This window comes from Mustela erminea, chromosome 8, assembly GCF_009829155.1.
Source record: "Mustela erminea isolate mMusErm1 chromosome 8, mMusErm1.Pri, whole genome shotgun sequence".
In the NCBI taxonomy this organism is placed as follows: Eukaryota; Metazoa; Chordata; class Mammalia; order Carnivora; family Mustelidae; genus Mustela; species Mustela erminea.
The window spans coordinates 32,066,847-32,087,646 of NC_045621.1; the positions used below are offsets into that span (position 1 = coordinate 32,066,847).

At 41.8% G+C, this 20,800-nt stretch overlaps 1 protein-coding gene across 3 annotated transcripts in view; it reads left to right on the forward strand.

Moving 5' to 3' along the window:
* The first annotated feature begins 218 nt into the window (after window positions 1–218).
* Window positions 219–20,800, forward strand: part of ACSL3 (acyl-CoA synthetase long chain family member 3) — a 70,266-nt gene continuing 49,684 nt past the window's right edge. For all 3 annotated transcript variants that reach the window (XM_032354964.1, XM_032354965.1, XM_032354963.1), the window contains exon 1: window positions 219–501. The gene's annotated coding sequence lies outside the window, so the exon portion shown is untranslated. The remainder of the gene's footprint in view (window positions 502–20,800) is intronic.

The following is a 20,800-nucleotide window of genomic DNA, read 5'->3' on the forward strand; positions in this document are numbered from 1 at the left end:
TCCCCTCCCCCCAGCCGCCACGGTGCGATCCCTCCCGCCGGCCGGGTGCCCACCCCGCGGCCGGTGGCGGCTGGGTCCCGTCCGCGGCGGCTCCGCGAACGACCCGTAGTAACCCCGTCCCGCCCCTGGCCGACCGCGCCGCGCTCCCCCGCCGGAATTCGATAGGCCCAGCCCCGCACGCGCCACCGCCCGCGGGCCAATGGGCGGCGGCCTCTCTGCATATGCAACGAGCGCCGGCCGGGGGTGCGCGTCCCGGGCGGTTCGGCTCAACAGACGCTGGTCTGCCGGCGCCGGCCTGCGACGCTGGGATTGTGGCCCCGGCCGGGGCTGGGACGAGGCGGCGGCGGCGGCGGCGGCAGCGGCCGGGACAGCAGACGGTGGCCCCCTTACAGTGCGGCTGCGCCAGGGTCCCCAAGAGGCGGCACGGGGCGTGAATGCTCTGGGGGCGCAGCCAGGCCTGCGTGGGCCCGAGGCTGGAGGAACCGGGGCTCCGGCGTCGCGGTGAGTGTGGCGCCCGTTGTGGGAGCGGCGGGGGCTGGTCGGCGGCGCGGCCTCAGCGTGCGGCCGGGCTGAGCCCGAGGGCGGCGCGGGGTTGGGGCCCGGATGTGGCCGCGGAGCCAGGCCCCGGGGCTGTGCGCCGCGGGGGTTGCGTGGCGGCCCGCGGCGTGTGTGTGCGCGCGTGTGCGTGTGCGTGTGTGTGTGTGTGGAAAAGCCGGGCAGGGTGGGAGGCGCCGCCGTGGGTCTGGGAAGCTGGTGACGTGGGGCCTGGGCCGAAGGGCCCACGTGAGCGGGGGGAACGGCAGCCGGGTGACTGCGCGGTCCGGGGGAGGAAGGGTGCCCCGCGTCCCTCCCGGCGCTGTGGGGGCGGCCGGCATGGGGGGCTGGCGTCTGTCTTTGGGTGGGCGTTGACGCGTTCCTGCGAGGAATCTGAGCCCTGCGGTTCCGGGAGACCCTGCTGGAGGGGCCGGCGGGGGGTGTGTGTGTGGCCGCCGACTGTGGGGAGGAATTGGATGGATGAGCCGGGGCGACCTTGGTTATTTGTTGTGGCCGCGATGGGTGCTGGTGGGGCTAGGATTGGCCGATGGTTGGGGTTGAGAGTTGCAGGTTTACTTCTCCCTAAGTGCGGTTTAATACATCAGTAACAGAATGTGTCGCGCCGAGGTGGTGCTCGCGCTCTCAGCAGTCCTGCGGGGGAGGGACGATGAGGCCCGCTTCCTAGGTGAGCATCCCGAGGCAGACATGTAACTGGTTTATCCAGTCTGCGTTTAGAAAATGTGCTCTAAACTATTGCATGTATGACCCCTCAAAAATAGAAAGGTAGAGCAACATCTTTAGAATCCTATGGACGCTAGAGGAGGAATAGGCCTGTGTGAAAGCGATCACCGCTGCATACAGTGACAAATAGTTGACATTTTATTGAGGCTTTATTACACGCCAGGCACCGTACTAAGTGCTTTATGCACAGTACCTTCACACAGGTAACAGCCCTCTAGGGTAATGCTTATTCCCATTTTACAGCTGGAGAAACTGCAGTTTGGACGCCTTAACTTGCCCCAGATCCCAGCATGTTAAGAGAAGCTGGGATTCAGACCGGCCTGTGTTAAAACCCAGAGCTCTTGCATCTAACCACTTGTGTTATGCTGCCTCTCCTTGGTGGTTGGCTGAATAGTTGCCACCGTGAAATTTTTTTGCGGGTGGGGGGGAGGGGTGGGCCAGGAGAGCTGTAGTTTGATGACCTTGATTCCTGATTATCACAACCTTTTTTGTTTCTCCAGATTAGTCCTGGGAGGTTGTTGTTGTTTCTGAAGATAAGTCCTGAAGGTTGTTGCCCTGTTGTCTGAAAGTGTATTAGAAGGTTATTGAAGGGAAGAGGTGTTACGAGATGGTAGTCATTTGCACACTTTATTCTTTTGTTTTCTGGCATCTTCCTCTGCGGTTCTTACCTTGGGGATGACTAAGACTGCTTTAGTCACTGTGGCATGTTCTTTAGACTTTTCAGGCTATCTTTTACGGGAAGGGTCAAGGTGACAAATCACCTCGTGCGGTCAAGTCTCTGTTACTGGATTTCTTAAGATATTTCAACAGGATTTAAAGCTGAAATACTCTGAGTCTAAAATGCCCTTCTTGAAGAAGGAAGAAGGAAGGTTTGAAAGAAATGAAAGATGGGTAAATTATGAGCGGAAAATCATGTATCTGGTGGGAGTGTGTGTCAGATCTTAAAGCCTCAGGATCTTGTGCTTCCCTGCTGTCTGGTTCTGCTTAAATGACTATTTCCATTCCTCATTCAGTTAATTGCTCAGCCAGAGCCTTTCACTCATGTTGTATTTTAGGTCCTGTGTAAGGCTGGGAATATAGTGCTGTACAGAACTGATGTGATCCTTACTTTCATGTAGGAAACAGATAAGAAGCAAATCATCATACTGATAAATACTTAATTACAAATTATGAGAAGTGCAATGAAGAAGAAGTGTGTGATTGAAGATTTTAGTGAGGATTATGATTTAGATGGAAAGTAGGGAGTTTTTTGAATAGATATGGTGAGGTTTTACAATCTTGCATTCTGAGTCTCTAATTAAATGTGCCTAATGCAAGAGTTTGAGAACTTTTGAACACTGATGTTCTTTTCATTTCACCGTGCCTGATCCTGCTCAGAGTACCACTCCAGCTCATGTTACATGGAAAATGAGATCGGGAGCTTTTTGAAGCAGTCAATCTGCCTTACAGCCTAACTGTTCTGTAGTACTTAAATTTTCCCCTCCCAGCGTGAATATTTGGGAACCAAGAATCTTTATCTAAACTTTGGACTTGATAGGAGTTGGATGTTTTCAGGAAAGCCAGACCAAGAAGGTGACAGGTTTTCCTAACTTGAGATAAGTAGCATCATGATTATCAGAAGTATCCAGGGTAGTTATATTTGACTTAAAATTCTCACCTCTTAGGAGACAAAATGATTATGTGGTTTGGGAAATACAAACTGTTAAGTACATGAATATTTCAGTTGAATGTGTATTAAGCCAGTACAAATAATTCATTGCCGTACATATACTGAAATGCCGTCTGCATGCAAAACACTGCTAGGTGTACCATGTGGAATAAGTAAAAAGGTGAATTTGACAAAGTCCGTTTTCAAGGAGATTTAAATTTAGTGAATAGTAATGCTCAGATTTAAGTCACGTCTCTCCCCCCAGCCTTTTCAAAGTACTCATGTTAGCCTATTTGATCCTTTTAAAAGCCTTGTATCACCAGGAGAAATACTGAGAAAAAGGAAATTTGGTGGTAAAATTGCCAGACATGGTGATTAATAGTTGGGAGAAGCTGTACAGTGATTACTAGTTTACTGTCTTGGAGCCATCATACAGAGGTGATGTAGACTCCTGGGCTTGGGTGAGATTGTCTGTAGAGAGGCTAGAATGAGAACAGGTGGAGGCCTGGGCTGGAGCTGGGTAGAGGAGGCTGAGCTTGGCAAGTGAGATGGAAGGAGTGGCTGGGGAACCTGGCTCAGGTGGGAGCCATAGCTGGAGTGGTATCCCTGCAGCCAGTGGGGGAGCTAAGAGGGAAATTGAGTAATGTCCTGTGGATTTAGCGACTCCGAGGTCATGAGTGCCCTTTTGCAGGTGATGTTGATGGGTGGGAAGCAGAAGCAAGTAGAAAGTGAAGAAAATGGAGATAGCAAGAACAGGAAACTTTCTAGAGTTTTGATTTTTTTATCATTTAAGTTTAAATTCTGATGGGAAGGTGTTCATTGAAAGGGAGAGGTTGAATACAGATGAGAAAAGTGTTTGCTTATTTTTGCAAAGTTCCTGAGAAGATGGAAGGGGGTGGGATCCAAATGAGGCCTGAGCCTTAGCCAGGAGGAGGGACACCTTTTCTGTAGTAACCCAAGACAGGCTCGTAACTGATCTGACACTAGTCAGTACTTTATCCTGGAGGCTTGGCAATTTTCCAAAAATTACCAAGAACTGTTAAAAAAAACGAGCTCAATTTTAGCTGACCCGATAGGTTCTTTACAAAACCTCACTATAGAAGCTTTGTGTGAAATTGATTTAATGTGTGATTTAATTTTGATTTCATCCACCTTAATGGGGTATGTACTTCAGTCTGACTTGTGATTATTGTTTTCTCCTGAAAAAGGAGACATTATAAACATTGTCCTGTGATTTCTTCTACATGCTCTTTTTAGTTTCATAAGAAACAGTTTTTAGACTACTTCTTTTCCCCTGACATTTTAAATGACTTAATTTTTTTCATTTAAAAGTTTAGCTTCTTGGGCACCTGGGTGGCTCAATTAATTGCCTGCCTGGTCCGAGGGTCCTGGTGTTGAACCTCGAACATGGCTCCCTCCTTTGGGGAGGAGGGGGAGCTGCTTCTCTCTCTTGCTCTGCTATTCTACCTTGCTTGTGCTCTCCCTCTCCCTGTGTCAAATAAAATCTTTTAAATAAAAGTTTAGCTTTTGTTTTCACTGGGATATGTTTTACATACATACTTGTAATTCCTACTCTGAGGGATAAAGTATGAATTGGTAGATGATTCAGAGGGTTCAGCTGATCTGCTAATTCTTAAATAGAACTGAAGATAGCTAAATAACCTTTTGGATAAACCACCTGAGTTACAGGTTTCTGCTTGCCCTTGTTGTATTTGTTATATGTAGGGAGACTGCTTTATTCATTCATATATTTATTTAATGCCTGTCTTGCAAGACACTGGGAATTTGAAAATGATTGATAGTCTCTGTTCTCAGCTCTTCTTGGTTGATGGAAGTAAGTTGTATGAACATTATATGGTGTAGGCAAGGAAGGTGTAAGGACAGAAGTATTGCAGTGTGGTATAACCAGTACAGACAGCAGGAAGGAAGAAGGGGAGTCTTTGCAGTGGCGGTAATAGTGACCTGAGTCTTTTTCTCTTCTTTTCTTTTTACCTTTTATTTATTTATTTATTTATTTATTTATTTAAAGATTTTTATTTATTTATTTGACAGAGAGAGAGATCTCAAGTAGGTAGAGAGGCAGGCAGAGAGAGAGAGGGAAGCAGGCTCCCCACTGAGCAGAGAGCCTGATGCGGGGCTCGATCCCAGGACCCTGCGATTATGACCTGACCCGAAGGCAGAGGCTTTAACCCACTGAGCCACCCAGGCGCCCTGATAACGTGGTTGATGAATTGGGCTGAGGGGAACAAGGGAGCCAGGGAATAGAAAGTTTGTCTTGAATTTGGTCCAGGTGTGTATGTCTACAAATATGTACATATTGGAGATATTATAATATCAAAGAATATTAGAAAAATAAAAAGCTTATCTTGCTATCCTAACATTGCTCAAGAGGTGAAAAGCTGTCCATTTTTCTGTTTGTCATGGTCAGCCTTTTTGTCCCCTACTCAACTTAGAAAGTAACCACAATTAACACTTTCCTGCTACAAAGCTTTGTTTTTCCTCTTCTAGACGATTGGTCTTTGGAATAAGGCTACTAGCCAACGCCATTACAGTACTTCCTCTGGTCAGGCACTGTTCCTACTTTCTTCTCACTTATAATAGGTACGGATTTTTTTTCTTTTTTTAATCACTCTTATTTCGCAGATAAGGAAATTGAGGCACAGAGAACCTAAAGTGACTAGTCTGTGTGTGTGCTCGATCTCCTCTGAAGCAGTTCGGTTCCAGAGTCCATCCATGTTCTTATAGCCCAGGCACTGTACCTCCTGTCTGGGGTGACAGGCTTGCAGTTCTTACTGACCTCTGAAGACAAAATTTATTAGGAAAGGAGCTGTGATGACATTTAGGGACAGTGTTAATCTGTTTTAATTACACATAGTTTATTTTCCCACCCCCCATCCTGTTCTTACAGAGCGGACATAAATAAAGAGTAACAACCTAAATTGAGGGAATTTAACTGGAATTTTCTTGTACTTGAATGTGAATCCTACTTCAGCATTCCTTCAGGGATCATTATAATTGCCCTTTTGGCATTTTCTGGATTGGGAATATAAAGCAATTTGGGATGCTATAATCTGATACATTTTCTTCCTTTCCTTCTGTTAAAAAGACATGCTTTCTGTATGTCTGAAAAGTATTTCATAATATTTAATCCAGTTAAACCCACTCCCTTCCCCCAAATCCTCCAGTTAACCACTAATCTGAGTTTGGTGATCTGAATTTTATTATTTGTAGGCATTTCATTACAGTTTTATTATCCCCAAGCGGTGTATAATACTGTTCTATGTGTTTTAAAATTTCAAGTACCTAGTATTGTATGATTGTGCAACAACTTTTTTCACTTGTTATCACTTAATCGTGGTTTTATCAGTTGAGTTTCATCAGAGTGTGTATGTACATGTCTGTTTAGCTCATTTATTTTCACTGTGATAGGGTGTGACATTTTAGGACTACAACGCATTTTGTTTCGTCTTCGCTCTCTTGGTAGAACTTTGGGTTGCTGCTGTGCTGCCTTTTTTGTTGTTGTTGTTGTTGTTTTGTTCTTATGAATACTAGCATGAGTATTCTTAAACACCATTCCTTCTCTAATTCCATTTTTGACACTGTAGTCCTCCCGTACTCCTTTTTCTTCTGTATATCCTATCTCTGAGTCCCTTTAATCTTGTCATTATTTGACTTAAGGTATTACTTTGGCTCATAGTTGTAGTACAAAACCACAGTGGCTGCTTTTCCTCTAAAGTTCTTTTTAGTAACTTTTCTTTTAATTAATTTTGTTTGACTTTCTTCATATTTATTTATTTATTTTTTGTTCTTAGGCAATTTTTTAGATAGATGCCTAGTATCTTCTCATTTTAAATTCCGTAAGTGACTGTAGGGATAATTCACGTGTGCTTCCTCTTGGGAAGTTTTTGTCAATCTATTTTTTATTTGGCCAGTTCTGTATTTAATGCTTGTTTAATAATTTTTCTCTAAAATGTGTCTTTTTCATTGTAATTTGGTGAGTAGGAACATGGACTTTGGAGAAGATTGCTTGGATTTGGGGTTCCTGAGTGGCTCAGTTGGTTAAGTGGCTGCCTCAGGCTCAGGTCATGATCCTAGGGTCCTGAGATTGAGTTGAGTCCTGCACAGGGCTCCCTTCTCTGTGGGGAGTCTGCTTCTCCCCTCTGCCCTTCCGCCTTGCTTGTGATTTCTCTCTCACTTTGTATCTTATAAAATAGAAATTAAAAGAAAAAAAAAAAGATTGCTTGGATTTGAGTCCTGGATTTACTTCTGGATAGCTGTGTGACCTTGGGCAACTTGTTTAGCATCTCTGTGACTCAGCTTCTTCTATAAAATACAGATCATAATGGAATGTACCTGTCGATTGTTATAAGGGTTTATATGGGGTAAGTGCCTGCATGGAGTCAACGATCAATAAATATTAACCATTCTAATTTTATTTAGAGTATGCAGTATATTCTAAGTCTATCCACCTTTTATTATTGCCTTCTCTTCTGAAACAGCATTATTATCTTTTCATATACAAATATACTTCAAAGAAATGTCTAATGTATTGTAAGGTCTTATTAATGGAGATTGGGAAGAGATATTATAAATCCTAGAAAATTGGGTAACATCAGTAATTTAGGATTTATCTTGTGCTTTAATTTTCTGGTATTTAGAAAGTACATTGAAAGTAGGTTGACATGGTGTACTTCTCATTCAAGTAATTTAAGAGTTTCCTCTTGTTTTTAATACCTTTTGTAATACGATTTTAATAATGATTCAGATAGCATTTCTAAATACACTCATTATCCTGTATCATCACCTCTATGCTGTTGAGTGGAGGAGTCCTGTGTATAAAACTTTCTGTGTAAATTTGATCTGGTTTCTTAACCTTTCTAACCCTTTTCATTTCAGTTTCTTTAACATAAATATTTTAATTCTCACCTTACGAAGTTACGAGCACTGAGGGAGATACAGATGGTAGTTTAGGGTACACAGGTGACCTCCTGTGTTGGTTGCTTGCCTTATTTCTCTGCCTCCTGTCTTTTTTCTTTTTTTCCCCAGTTTTCTTTGTCTTTCCTTTCTTCCTCCCTTTCTCTATATTTTAATTGAAAAATCACATATTTAATGCATACAGTTTGAGCTTATACATGTATACACCTGTACAACCATCACCATAATAAGGTAGTTTACATGTTTATCACTGCCAAAAAGTTCCTTGTGCCTCTTTGTTGTTGTTGTTTTGTTTTGTTTGTTTTTTCTGTCCTTCAGAAGCAGTTTTTTGGTAAACATAACAGGGTTATTCTGAATCCAGTGTGTGAGGGAGCCCATCATATGATAGGACTGTACATCATTTAAAAAAAAAAGATTTTAGTTGTTAGAGAGCACACACTTGGGGGCAGAGTGAGAGAGAGTGCAGGAGCAGAGGAAGAGGGAAAAGCAGACTCCCTGTGAGCAGGAAGTCTGATGTAGGCTTGATCCTGAGATCATGACCTGAGTTGAAGAAGCTTAACTGACTGAGCCACCCACCTGTACCAAAAGTGTACATTATTTAAGGGGGAGTAGGAAATAATAATTTCTTAAGGACAAGAATTTCAGTCTATAGGAGAATACAGACAAGATGTGGTTCATGTAGAGTGAGCAATACAGAGGCTAGAATGGTCATGTTTGCCCTGAGTAACCAGGAAAGGTCTTTTGCTTAGCGAAAGAAGACACGAGTTTGATTTGAAGAAAGAGTTGTGTTTGAGGATGGTACTCAGATGGGATGTCGCAGGCAGTTGGGGAAGAACGGTACTGACAGATAGAATTGAGGCATTAGCTGGTTTAGGGGGGCTAGGGATGCTTTGAGAATGAATCATATCCCAGAGGGCAAGCAAAGAGCAGAGGCATGGAGAACAGAGATAGGTAAGAACTTAGATGATCTCATTTATTCATTGTTTCCTTCAATTCAGAAAGTAGTTGCTGAATGCATGGAAGGTTCTAGGAGTAGGAATGGAGATTGAGCAGCCAGAAAGTGAGAAGAAACACGTGGGCTCTGAGTTAAAGTTGTTTCCAGTTGTGCCACCATGATGACTGTTATGCCTGGCATTGTGGCATTCTCCACACCATTAGCTTTTCTGGAGTTTGGATTTCCTTGCCTGTAATCCTTTCTTGCTCAGTAGTGTTAATGATCTGCTTTTTTGTTATCTATGCCATATTTCTCTCTTTGGTTTCTCTGAAACTTCATTAGCTTTGTGCATTTCCCTCTCTGAGTTTATTTTGTGTTTACTCCTTGGAATTCACTGGGGTATTTGCATGGGTTTTATTAGATACTAGCTACACTGACTGATGAAATAGTTAACCTTTTGAAAATTATTTTCTATATTGATTTTGTAGATATGTAACAGCTCATGTTTCTGCATTGATGTTTCTGGGTTGTAAAATATTCACTGTTATTTTGGCCAACATTATAAAAAGTTCTTGAGCCACAGAAGTTTATTTTTACTCACTTTACTTTCATCAGGATTGCAGTAATCCTCATTCTAGATCTTGACCTTGGGGATTTTCTTTTAAAAATATTTTTCCCTGGTGATTTTTTTTTAAAAGATTTTATTTATGTATTTGACAGAGATCACAAGTAGGCAGAGAGGCAGGCAGAGAGAGGAGGAAGCAGGCTCCATGCTGAGCAGAGAGCCCGATGTGGGGTTCAATTCCAGGACCCTGGGATCATGACCTGAGCTGAAGGCAGAGGCTTTAACCCACTGCGCCACCCAGGTGCCCCGATCTTGAGTTTTTTAGTGTAACAGTAAAACAACCAGAAATTCCTCTTTTTCCATTCGAGACTGACTTGCTCTCCATACTTGATCTCTGGACTTCTTTCTAAGTTGAAATACGGAGTTTATTTTAATTCCATAGGAGACCAGAATGAACTAAAATTAATTAATCTTAGAACTGTAGATGATGACATTTTAATGTAAACAAGATTGACATTATTGAAATTATACCACATGGACCATAATACATTGGTCATTATTACTATTTTTTACATATCCACGGTGAATATTTTCCTAAGTGCTTTTGCCTTTGTATTATAACTTTCCATTTGCTAGTGTGCTAGAGTCTAAGAATTTGTATTCATCATTTGCCCTGAAACTAGGCCTGTCTTTGTGGACCCATGCTTATTTTGACAGCATAGCACTCTTCTCAGAAATTTAGTGTTTAGTTTGTGTATCACTTTCCTGAGGTATAAAATGAATACCTGTTTATTTGGTACCATCTCAAGGTGGGAAGGTTGTGGGAGATAGTAGCTGACCGGAAGTGGGGTGTGAGGTCAGAGAGGGAGCTCATGAGACCCCAGGTGTAAGGAAGGAGATTGGTGTGGTAGAGAGGAGTGACGAAGGGCTTGAGGTTTGTGACCACAGTGTTACTTAAATCCCCAAATCTAGTTCTGCCTCATTTTAGTTTTGTGACCACAGCAAATTCTTAACCTCTGAGTTCCAGTTTCTTTCGGATCAGGGTGAGGTCTGCCTTGCAAGGTACCTGTGCTCCAGGTGTGTATATATCCCATCTCTGCGGTGCAGTGAAGAAATGTTAGAAACTTTTTCTTTATAGTAATTTCTACATTTTATGCATGATTCATAGGGTTTATGATATGCTAGGACCACAGTACATATACACAATATTAAAGGTACATGTATTTGGAATGCCAGTAATTTTTACCAAAAGGGGCTTGTTGTGATCTTTGAAGTTTAGTGAGTGGGCTCCTAGATAAAAAAACTAGGCCCTGTTCGGAGGCTTATTAGTTTGGGGGCAACTTTGGGGATGAGTTGAGTTTGGGATGAGTTTGAAGAGCTTGGGTTAGTTGGCTCCGGGAAATGGATTGAAGGTTATTGGATTTAAGGAGCATGTCTCTGCAAGTTCATTTGAAAAATGGGGGACATATAAGCCTCTGCCTTCAGCTTAGGTCATGATCCCAGGGTCCTGGGATCGAGCCCCGCATCGGGCTCTCTGCTCAGCAGGAGCCTGCTTCCCCCTCTACCTCTCTGCCTGCCTCTCTGCCTACCTGTGATCTCTCTCTCAAATAAATAAATAAAATCGTTAAAAAGATGGGGATATAGTAAAGCTGGCATGTGTAATGTTTGAGTTAGTTTGTAAAAGTATTTAAAAAAAAATATTTATTTGGCAGAGAGAGATCACAAGTAGGCAGAGAGGCAGGCAGAGAGAGAGGAGGAAGCAGACTCCCTGCTGAGCAGAAAGCCTGATGCGGGGCTCGATCTCAGGACCCTGGGATCATGACCTGAGCCGAAGGCAGAGGCTTTAACATGGAGCCACCCAGGCACCCCAGTTTGTAAAAGTCTTAAACTGTATATTTTTTACATGATATCATGTATCAGAATATTATACGGTAGAAATTCGGATGGTATATAACCCAGAAACATGAGTCAGTATTAGGGAATTGCTCTTGATGCATGGGTAGTTTGCTTACAGATAACTGAGAGCTGACTCTATGCATGTTTAAGTTAATAATGTTTATGTTGTGTGATGTCGGCAGATAGGCACGTTACCTGTAGGTGATTAATTATAGCTTTGTGTTTCTTGTTACTGATTTCAAATAGGCTTCATGAGATAATAAAGGTGTTTGTTACCTTGTTAGATGTGTTTCTTTTGGGCTCTTTAAGGGGCAGTTGCTGTGTTTAAGTATCCCTCCACTAGAAAAGAGAGCTCTATGAAGACAAGTGTATTTGTGTATTACTTACTGATGTACACCCAGTGCTTCGCACTGAATGAATCAGTCTGCGTATCCCTGCACAGTAAAGGACACGAGATAGTGTTTATTAAATTGAATTGAAAGATTTGAACCTAACACCAAACAAATTTTGGAAGGCCAGCAACACCTTGACACGAAATGACCAGTCTGTGCTTATTAGTGGGAGCTCAGGAGTTCTGAAAGAGTAGGTTTACTGTTGATAAAATATGCATTTGAATAGCTAGCTGGCTGAGTAATAATGTACAGATTATAATTTAGAAATTTCCTGGTAAGGAAGATAAGAAAGTGTGATAGATTTGTCTCAGGCCAGCCTGAGTTCTTGAACTTTGATATGGTAACCTCTTGTTGCCTTTTTTTTTTTTTTTTTTTTTTTTATTTAATCCAAAGGTCTTTACTTGAGAGAGAGTGTGCATGCATGTGCACAAGTAGGAGGGCAGAGGGGAAGGGAGAGGGAGAAGCAGTCTCTCCATTAAGTAGGGAGCTTGATGTGCTTGATCCCAAGACCCTGAGATCATGGCCTTGAGCCAAAGGCAGACACCTAACCGACTGAGCCACCCAGATACCCATGCTTGTTGCCTTCTTAAAAGCCTTTGACACCCTGACAGTGTCCTCATCAACCTTCATTGTCTGCCTTTGGTTTCTAGGACACCGTTCTTGCTTTCTTTACCTTTCTAACTGGCTTTTATAGTGTCTGTCCTTCATCTTTTTACAAGTGAATGTACACTGTATTTGAGGCATTCCATGGTTTCCACTCTAAATAGGGATAGGGTCAGTGATGACTCTCAAAATCTACATCTGCTGCTCTGTTGGTAGCCCCAGTCCTGTATTTCTGACGGTATCTTGAATCTCTCCTCTAGTCATTCCCACACACTGAACATCCAGCGCGATCCTCATGCACTCTCCTATGTATCTGCTCTTCCTCATATATTCTTGTGTCTGTTGCAAGTCTCCTACCATTCTAGAAATGTTGAATACTAATTTTTAAAGCTTAATCTTCACATCTCCCCATATCCTATTGTCTTGCTTCTTCTGTAACTACTGCCCTAAACTCTGGACTTCATGCTTCACTTGAGCTATTTTAATGTCTACATACCTGGAGTCCTTTTCTGGTTTCTTTTCAGTGATAACCCAAAGTATTCATTATGAAAAAACAAATTTGGTGAGCTGCTTTGCTTAAAATGCGATCTCATTCTCTCTGCTCTGTGTTTCTATTTTTCATTTTCACTTCCAACTTCCTCCTGTTTTCCTGTACTGCATCTGTTACGCTATTTAGTTTTCTCATTGTGTGTTTACTCATGCCTCTGTGTTGACAGGAATGGAGTGCTAGCACAGAGAGGTTGACACAGCTCTGTGGCACTGAGGAGGACCTCTCCTAGAGGCTTCAACTGAATCTTGAAGGACAAGTTTACATTGGCAGTCTTCAGCTTCTTTTAATTCTCTCAGATTGTTTTAATTGAGTGCCAGTTCTAAGTTCTGTAGAGAATATTACTGTATCAGCATGTCCATATTTTTGATACAGGCCTCCTAGGTCATAGGCTGCTGGGTCCGTATTGATGTCATGTTTGCAGTGGTCCACTGGGGTGGAGATGCGAGCCAGGGGCATCATAGAGTTCCAGCAGAACCCTTGCTTCTCTATCTGAAAGTGGCAGGCCAGGCAATAGGGTGTGACAGGCTACCATGATAGCACTGGAGATTATTTTATAGTCAGAAAAAATGCTTAGGAACAAATCACTTTTGGGATGTGGGAGCTGTGGAAGAGAGGAATTGCCAGGTTATTCGTTTCACAGATATGCTTCTCATCTTTCTAAGATTTAAATTCACCCATTGGCTCAGTTCCAAGTTTTCTTTAATGCTGCTTAACTTAATAATCTTTTAACCACTGATCTGAAATGCCACTATGGTCCAATACAAAAATCCCGTGACAGTTTTCTGGTTTTAAAATTCTATACCAGAACAGTTAGTGTTATTTTTGACATCTAATAGGTAAGTATGCATTAAGTATTGTTGTTTTCAAGTTTTATTAGCAAATCTTAAAATGTTTTCCTCTAGATAAACTTTGGAATTACTATCAAGTGATCATACAAAACAAGTAATAAAGTCCTATGAGGATTTTGACTTGGATTGTATTTGGTTTGTAGATGAATTTTGGCAGAATTATAATCTTTTCTACTCAGGAACTAGTCTGTCTTTTAATTTAGTGTCTGTCAGTAGCATTTTATACATATGTACATTCATAATTACATATGTATGTTCATTGCTTTTTTAAAAGACTTTAACTATTAATCTCTGTACCCAGTGTGGGGCTCAAACACATAACCCAGAGATCAAGAGTTGCATGTTCTTCTGACTGAGCCAGCCAGGCATCTCTACATACATACGTTTAAGCAAGATGTGTGTATTAAGTATTTTAAAGTTGCTTTTACTATTGTGACTAAGATCTTCTCTGTTTTCATTTTTTAAAAGAGGAGGGGCAGAGGGGGAAAGGGAGAGAGAGAATCCCAAGTAGGCTCCACACCCAGCACAACACAGAGCTCCATCTCACAACACCAAGATCTTGACCTGAGCTGAAATGAAGAGTTGGACACCCAACCGACTGAGCCATACTTTTTTTTTTTTCTTTTTTAATATAAACTAGTCCTAGCTTGGGGCTTGAACTCATGACCCCCAAGATCAAGAGTTTCATTTCTATGGACTGAGCCAGCCAGGCACTCCCGTCTTTTCATTTTTTAACTGATTACTACAGGTATATAGAAGAACTATTGATTTTTATTATTTACCTGGTATCCAGATATCTTAGTGAATTCTGTCTCTGGTTGCATAGCTTTCAATGATTCTTTTGGATTTCTTGTCAGATTGGCAATCATATGCAAATAATGAAGATTCTGTTTCTCCTTTTCCAGTATTCATACTGTTTATTTTTCTCCCGCAGTGTTCTCTAAAAGAAATGCAGTGAGAGGAACAAATAGTGAGCCGTGTATATAACTTTAAATTTCTAGTAGACATATTAAATAAAGTGAAAAGAAACAAGTAACTTGAATATATTTTATTTAATCCAGCATACGGTAGTACCCCCTTATCTGCAGTTTCTCTCTCTCTGTAGTTTTGGTTACCCTCAGTCAATTGTGGTCCAGAAGCAAATGCTCCCCTTTTCCTGTCCTTTTCTTAGAAGGTCAGCAGGAGCCTAAGGCTGCCTGCCACACAGCATCCACTTCCTTCACCTCTCTTCACTTCATCTAATCCCCTAGGCATTTTATTGTCTCTTATCACAAGAAGGGGGAGTACAGTACAGTAAAATGTTCTGAGAAAGAGAGTACATTCATATAACTTTTTTATTAAGCTTTTTATTTTAATTGCAGTATAGTTGACCTTTTATTACAGTATCTTGTTAAAATTGTTCTATTACTGCTGTTTAAAAACAAAATCCATTCAGGTAAATTTGAAGACCTAATGGATTTTATTAAATGATCCTGACTTGGCCAGCATCCCATCTAGCAAGTAGAGGGGGAGATCCAAGGAGTCGTAGAAAGAGGTGGAAGAGGGTGTGGTGAGAAAGTTATGCACAATAGAAGACGATTGTTCTCTTGAAAATCACCTTCCCTTATGGGGATGGCAGGGAGTCTTACGCAGAGTAACTCCTCTTTCTTTGGGGTGTGTGTGGAGAATGCCCCAATGACATACCTCATTGATGGGGCTCAGAAAATTCCTGACTGACCCATTAAGACTACATTTCTTGAGGTCGAAACTGCAAGATTAGGTATTAAGTCTGTGTACAGTGATTTGGCTTAAGTTGATGCCATTTCAGGCTTGTATTTTTCTTTTTAACATTGTTAATCTCTTCCTGTGCCTAATTTATAAATAAAACTTTATCATAGGTATGTATGTATAGAAGAAAACATAGTGTCTGGGGGTTTCAGTACTATCTGTGGTTACAGGCATCTGCTCGGGGTCTTGGAAGGTATCCCCCCCCAAAAAAGGGGGGGGGACTACTTGTGTCCAAGATACTGTTTCAACATATAATCAACATAAAAATTATTGCGATGTTTTATATTTTTTTCCATACTAAGGCTTTATAATTCTATGTATATTTTATATTTAGAGCACAGTTTGGACATACTTCCAAGTAAGTGTTCAGTAGTTACATGTGGCTAATGGTCATAAGGGCTAGAGCCTTCTTAACAAAATCCAGTAATGATGGTTACAGCTGGCCTTCCTGCCTTTAATTGAAATTACCTTTTGTAATTGGTGTTTGTTTCTGATATATATTACTTTAGTCGTAAAATACCTTTCGTATTTGGTATTGGTTTCTGATACATTAAGTTAAAGAAGTTTTCTTTTGTGAGTATGACGTTCCTTTTAAAGTTGGTAATTGTGGGGTGTCTGGGTGGCTCAGTGGGTTAAACCTCTGCCTTTGGCTCCTGGTCATGATCTCAGGGTCCTGGGATCCTGCCTGGAATCAGGCCCTCTTCTCAGCTGGGAGCCTACTCCCTCTCTCTGTCTGCCTGCCTCTCTGCTTACTTGTTATCTCTGTCTGTCAAATAAATAAATAAAATATTTTTAAAAATTTTGATAATTGGGGGCACCTGGGTGGCTCAGTGGGTTAAAGCCTCTGCCTTCGGCTCAGGTCATGATCCCAGGGTCCTGGGATCGAGCCCCGCATCGGGCTGTCCACTCTGCGGAGAGCCTGCTTCCTCCTCTCTCTCTCTCTCTCTCTCTCTCTCTGCCTACTTCCGATCTCTGTCTGTCAAATAAATAAATTAAAAAAAATTTTGATAATTGATACTTTCCTTTTATACTTTTTTATTTATTTAAACATACATATTATTATTACTATTATTGTTTAAAGATTTTACTTATTTACTTGAGAGAGAGAGTGAGCACGAGAGGGGAGAGGATCAGAGGGAGAAGCAGACTCCCTGCTGAGCAGGGAGCCCGATGTGGGACTCGGATCTGGGGCCTCCAGGATCATGGCCCGAGCTGAAGGCAGTTGCTTAACCAACTGAGCCACCCCGGAGCTCTGGATATATATATTTTTTAAATGTATACACTGACATGATCACACCTTTCCCTCCCAGTTAAACTGCTAATAAGAGAATGATAACAGAATCCTGGGCGTAATACAAAAATATATTTGGTCTTTGTCCCCACTAGTGGCACGGAGCTCCTGAGATCATGGCAATTTCCCAAGTGATAGGAGTCTTCTGTTATTCATAAATACATCCTTTGATCACATCTGGAGTTTATGTTAATGAACAGCTTAGGATGGGGTTCTCTAGATAGCCTCAGGATGGGGCTGGTCACCTGAAGGACCCAGCCATTAGGTTAAAGACCCTAAAGTGGCAGTATATAAAATCAGTGTGCAGAAATCAGTTGTATTTCTATACACCACCACCAAGACAGAAGAAAGAGAAATTAATGAGTCAGTCCTATTTACATTTGTACCCAAAACCGTAAGATATGTAGGAATAAATCTAACCAAAGAGGCAAAGAATCTGTACTCCGAAAACTGTAGAACACTTATGAAAGAAATTGAAGAAGACACAAAGAAATGGAAAAACATTCCATGCTCATGGATTGGAAGAACAAATATTGTGAAAATGTCTATGCTACCTAGAGCAGTCTACACATTTAATGTAATCCCTGTCAAAATACCATCAACTTTTTTCACAGAAGTGGAACAAATAATCCTAAAATTTGTATTGAACCAGAAAAGACCTTGAATAGCCTGAGGAATATTGAAAAAGAAAATCAAAGCTGGTGGCATCACAGTTTTGGACTTCAGGCTCTGTTACAAAGCTGTAATAATCAAGGCAGTATGGTACTGGCACAAAAACAGACATATAGATCAGTGGAACAGAATAGAGAGAGCCCAGAAATGGACCCTCAACTCTATATGGTCAGCTAATCTTTGACAAAGCGGAAAAAAAGTCAAATGGAAAAAAGACTGTCTCTTCAACAAATGGTGTTGGGAATATTGGACAGACACATGCAGATGAATGAAACTGGACCCTTTTCCTTAAACTGCACACAAAAATAGACTCAAAATATATGAATCACAGACTTGTACCCCTGGAACAAATAATACATTATATGTTAATAAAATGTTAAAAAAAACTTATAGACCCACCCATCAACCTCCTATGAGGAGTGAGGGGGCTGGAGATAAAAACTCATGAACGGCGAAGTTTGTTGAGCTTCCGTGTTGGTGACTTGGGCCAGGTGCTGGGACAGTGGCACACCTGGAGAGGGTTTGGAAGTTTTGCTGTGTCTCCTACTCCCTGTATCCCTTGCCCTATGCATATCTTCCCTTGGGCTGTCCTGAGTTGTATTCTTTATAATAAACCGATAAATGTAAGTAATGGGTGTTCCTGAGTTGTGTGAGCCATTCTTGCAAATTATTGAATTTGGGGAGGAGATTGTGGGAATCCCTGGTTTGTAACCAGCTGGTGACTCATGACTAGCAAGTGGGGAATAGTCTTGCGGGACTAAGCCCCTAACCCCTTAACCTGTAGGATCTATCTCTTGTAAAATAATACAGAAGTGTAGGGCAGTTCTAGTTTTAATAAAATTGTCTTTAAAAATACTGTCATTGTGTGCACGTGGTGGAGGACTTTTAAGGTAGTCTCATCAGAGTATGTTTGCAAAATATGAATTTCCTGAGTCTTTACATCTCTGAGTATTTTCTTATTCTACTTGGCAGTTCATCAGGAATTTAGCTAGAAGTAGAATTCTAGTTTAAAATTCATTTCCCTCAAAACTTTGAAGGCATTCTTGATAGCCTTCCTGGGTTGCAGACATCTGAGGCCAGTATGATTCTTACTCCTTCATAGGAAGGGAGACTGTACATCCAGGTTTGTCTGGGACACTTTCAAATTACATCTCATAGCACCTGCTTTCACTCTGTAAAGTATCCTTATGTATTGATCAGTTATACAATTTACTTATTTGTAGGTGAGCTAGTTTTGTTTTTGTTTTGTTTTGAAGCTTTTGGGATATTCTTAAACTGAGTGCTCTGAGAATTCACAAAGCTGTGTCTAGAGGTAAGTTATTTTTGCCCCCACTCATCTGCTTAGCACTCTGCAGGCCCTTTCAGTCTGACGACTAGCGTCCATTATTGCCGAGTGTTTCAGTAATTTCTGCCTCTTCATTCTCTTTGTTCTTTCTTTCTAGAACTCCTTTTTGTGAAACTTGTTCTCTTGGTCTTTTGGATTAATTCAGCACCTTGAAAAAGGACTTTGACTACTTACATTTTGATCTTAAAGTTTCTAATTAAGTTTTTCTTTCCAGCTTATCTCTTTAACTCAGGCAAAAGACCTTGCACAAAACATCTCTTGATGGGAACCGAAACTACCCCTCTCAAGCAATAAGGACTGTCCTGAGCCAGCAAGACCTACCTGTGTGGTTGATCCCAAGACAACGATCCACCTGACCTTGACTGCCCACCTGCAAATACGCACTGACCTTTGTCGCACATTTTCCTATATAAACCTGGAAGTATTTTCAGCACTTTGGAGGCAGTCTTTAAAACATCAGCCTGCTGTCTCTTGGTGTGGGCTTTCTGAAATATATTTTCTTTCTTATTTCCTTACCTCTGCCTTTGGTGAGTGGCCGAGCCTGGACTGTTGGAACCCTCAGAGCCCTAGACTCCCTATAGCCCTCTGCGCCCCAGGTACAACCTTTTAAAAATCTTTTTTGATTTGTTTTCTACTTCTTTGATTTTGCTTTCCTTTCTGGGAAAATACTCCGAGCCTTTTTTTCTTAATATATCTGTTGACTTTTAAATTTAATATCAGGTACTCTTCTTAATTTTAACAAGAGCTTTTTCTTTTCTTTCTTTTTTTTTTTTTTAAAGATTTTATTTATTTATTTGATAGCTCATAAGTAGGCAGAGGCAGGCAAGAGAGAGGAGGAAGCAGCTCCCCATTGAGCAGAGAGCCCAATGTGGGGCTCGATCCCAGGACCCTGGGATCATGACCCAAGCCAAAGGCAGAGGCTTTAACCCCCTGAGCCACCCAGGCACCTCCAGGAGTTGTTTTTTTTTATTATTTTTAATCCTGTACGGTGCCCCAGTTTTGTTTCATCAATTTAATAGCCTCTCCTATCTTTTGGAAGATGGGTCACATGTATTTAAAGTATTCTTTCTATTTCCTGCATCGACTGTTTCCATCGAGCTCCCCCCACTTCAGTTTTCATCTCTGTCTTTCATTGTGATGGGTTTTTTTGTCAAATGTCTGGTGATCCAGAACTTCATATTCTCTCTGGATTTTTGATTCTGATTTTTCTGTTTCTAGTCCCCGCCGCCTCCATCAATAAATTCCCCACACTGGTGTGAGATTTAACAGTATGAGGGGTGGCTGTTCTGCATACAAATCTAGATGGCTCTTTAGAGAGTTGGGTAATATCTAAACCACTTAGCACGTAGTATGGCATATAGGGCAGTGCCAGTGAGCTCTTGCCTTTGCTTCCTCTCAGAGCTGCTCTAACACTGCAGATTTGGTGGCTTAGCACCACAGAAATTGATTATCCTACAGTTAAAAGAGGCCAGAAGTTTCTGGGCTGAAATCAGGCGTCGGCAGAGTGTTGCCCCTTCCAGAGAAGAACCTGTTCTTGCCTCTTCAGTTGCTGGGCCTGCTGCATTCTGTGGCCTGGGTCCAGACTTCGAGGCCAGCATGTTACAGCTCTGCTCTGTCCTCCCATTGCCCTCTCGGGGTGTCAGATCTGCCTTTCTTCCAGGGATACTTGTGGTGGCATTTAGGGACCAGCTGAATCCCATACTGCGCTCTCATCCCCAGATCCTTAATTCAGTCACATCTACAAAGATCTTTTCTCAAGAAAGGTAGCTTTTGCTGGTTCCAGGGTTTAGGGCCTGATGCCTCTGGGATCATCTGTCAGGCTGCTTTCAGGTACTTACGAGTTCTCCAGTGCTTCTGTGCTTTCGCAGATGCTATTTTAATTGCCTGTAGTTTCCTCTCTCGTGTCCTTTGTCAAAAATCTGTGGATCCACTCAGTTCTTAGTTAAATAAATCAGTTCTTAGTCAGCCTTCCTTGGCCTTCTTACAGAAGACCTCATTTGCCTGTTTCCTTAACACAGCCTATCTCCTTACCCAGTAGTTTTTATCTCAGTACTTGGTTCCAGGAGCTTTTTGAGGCCT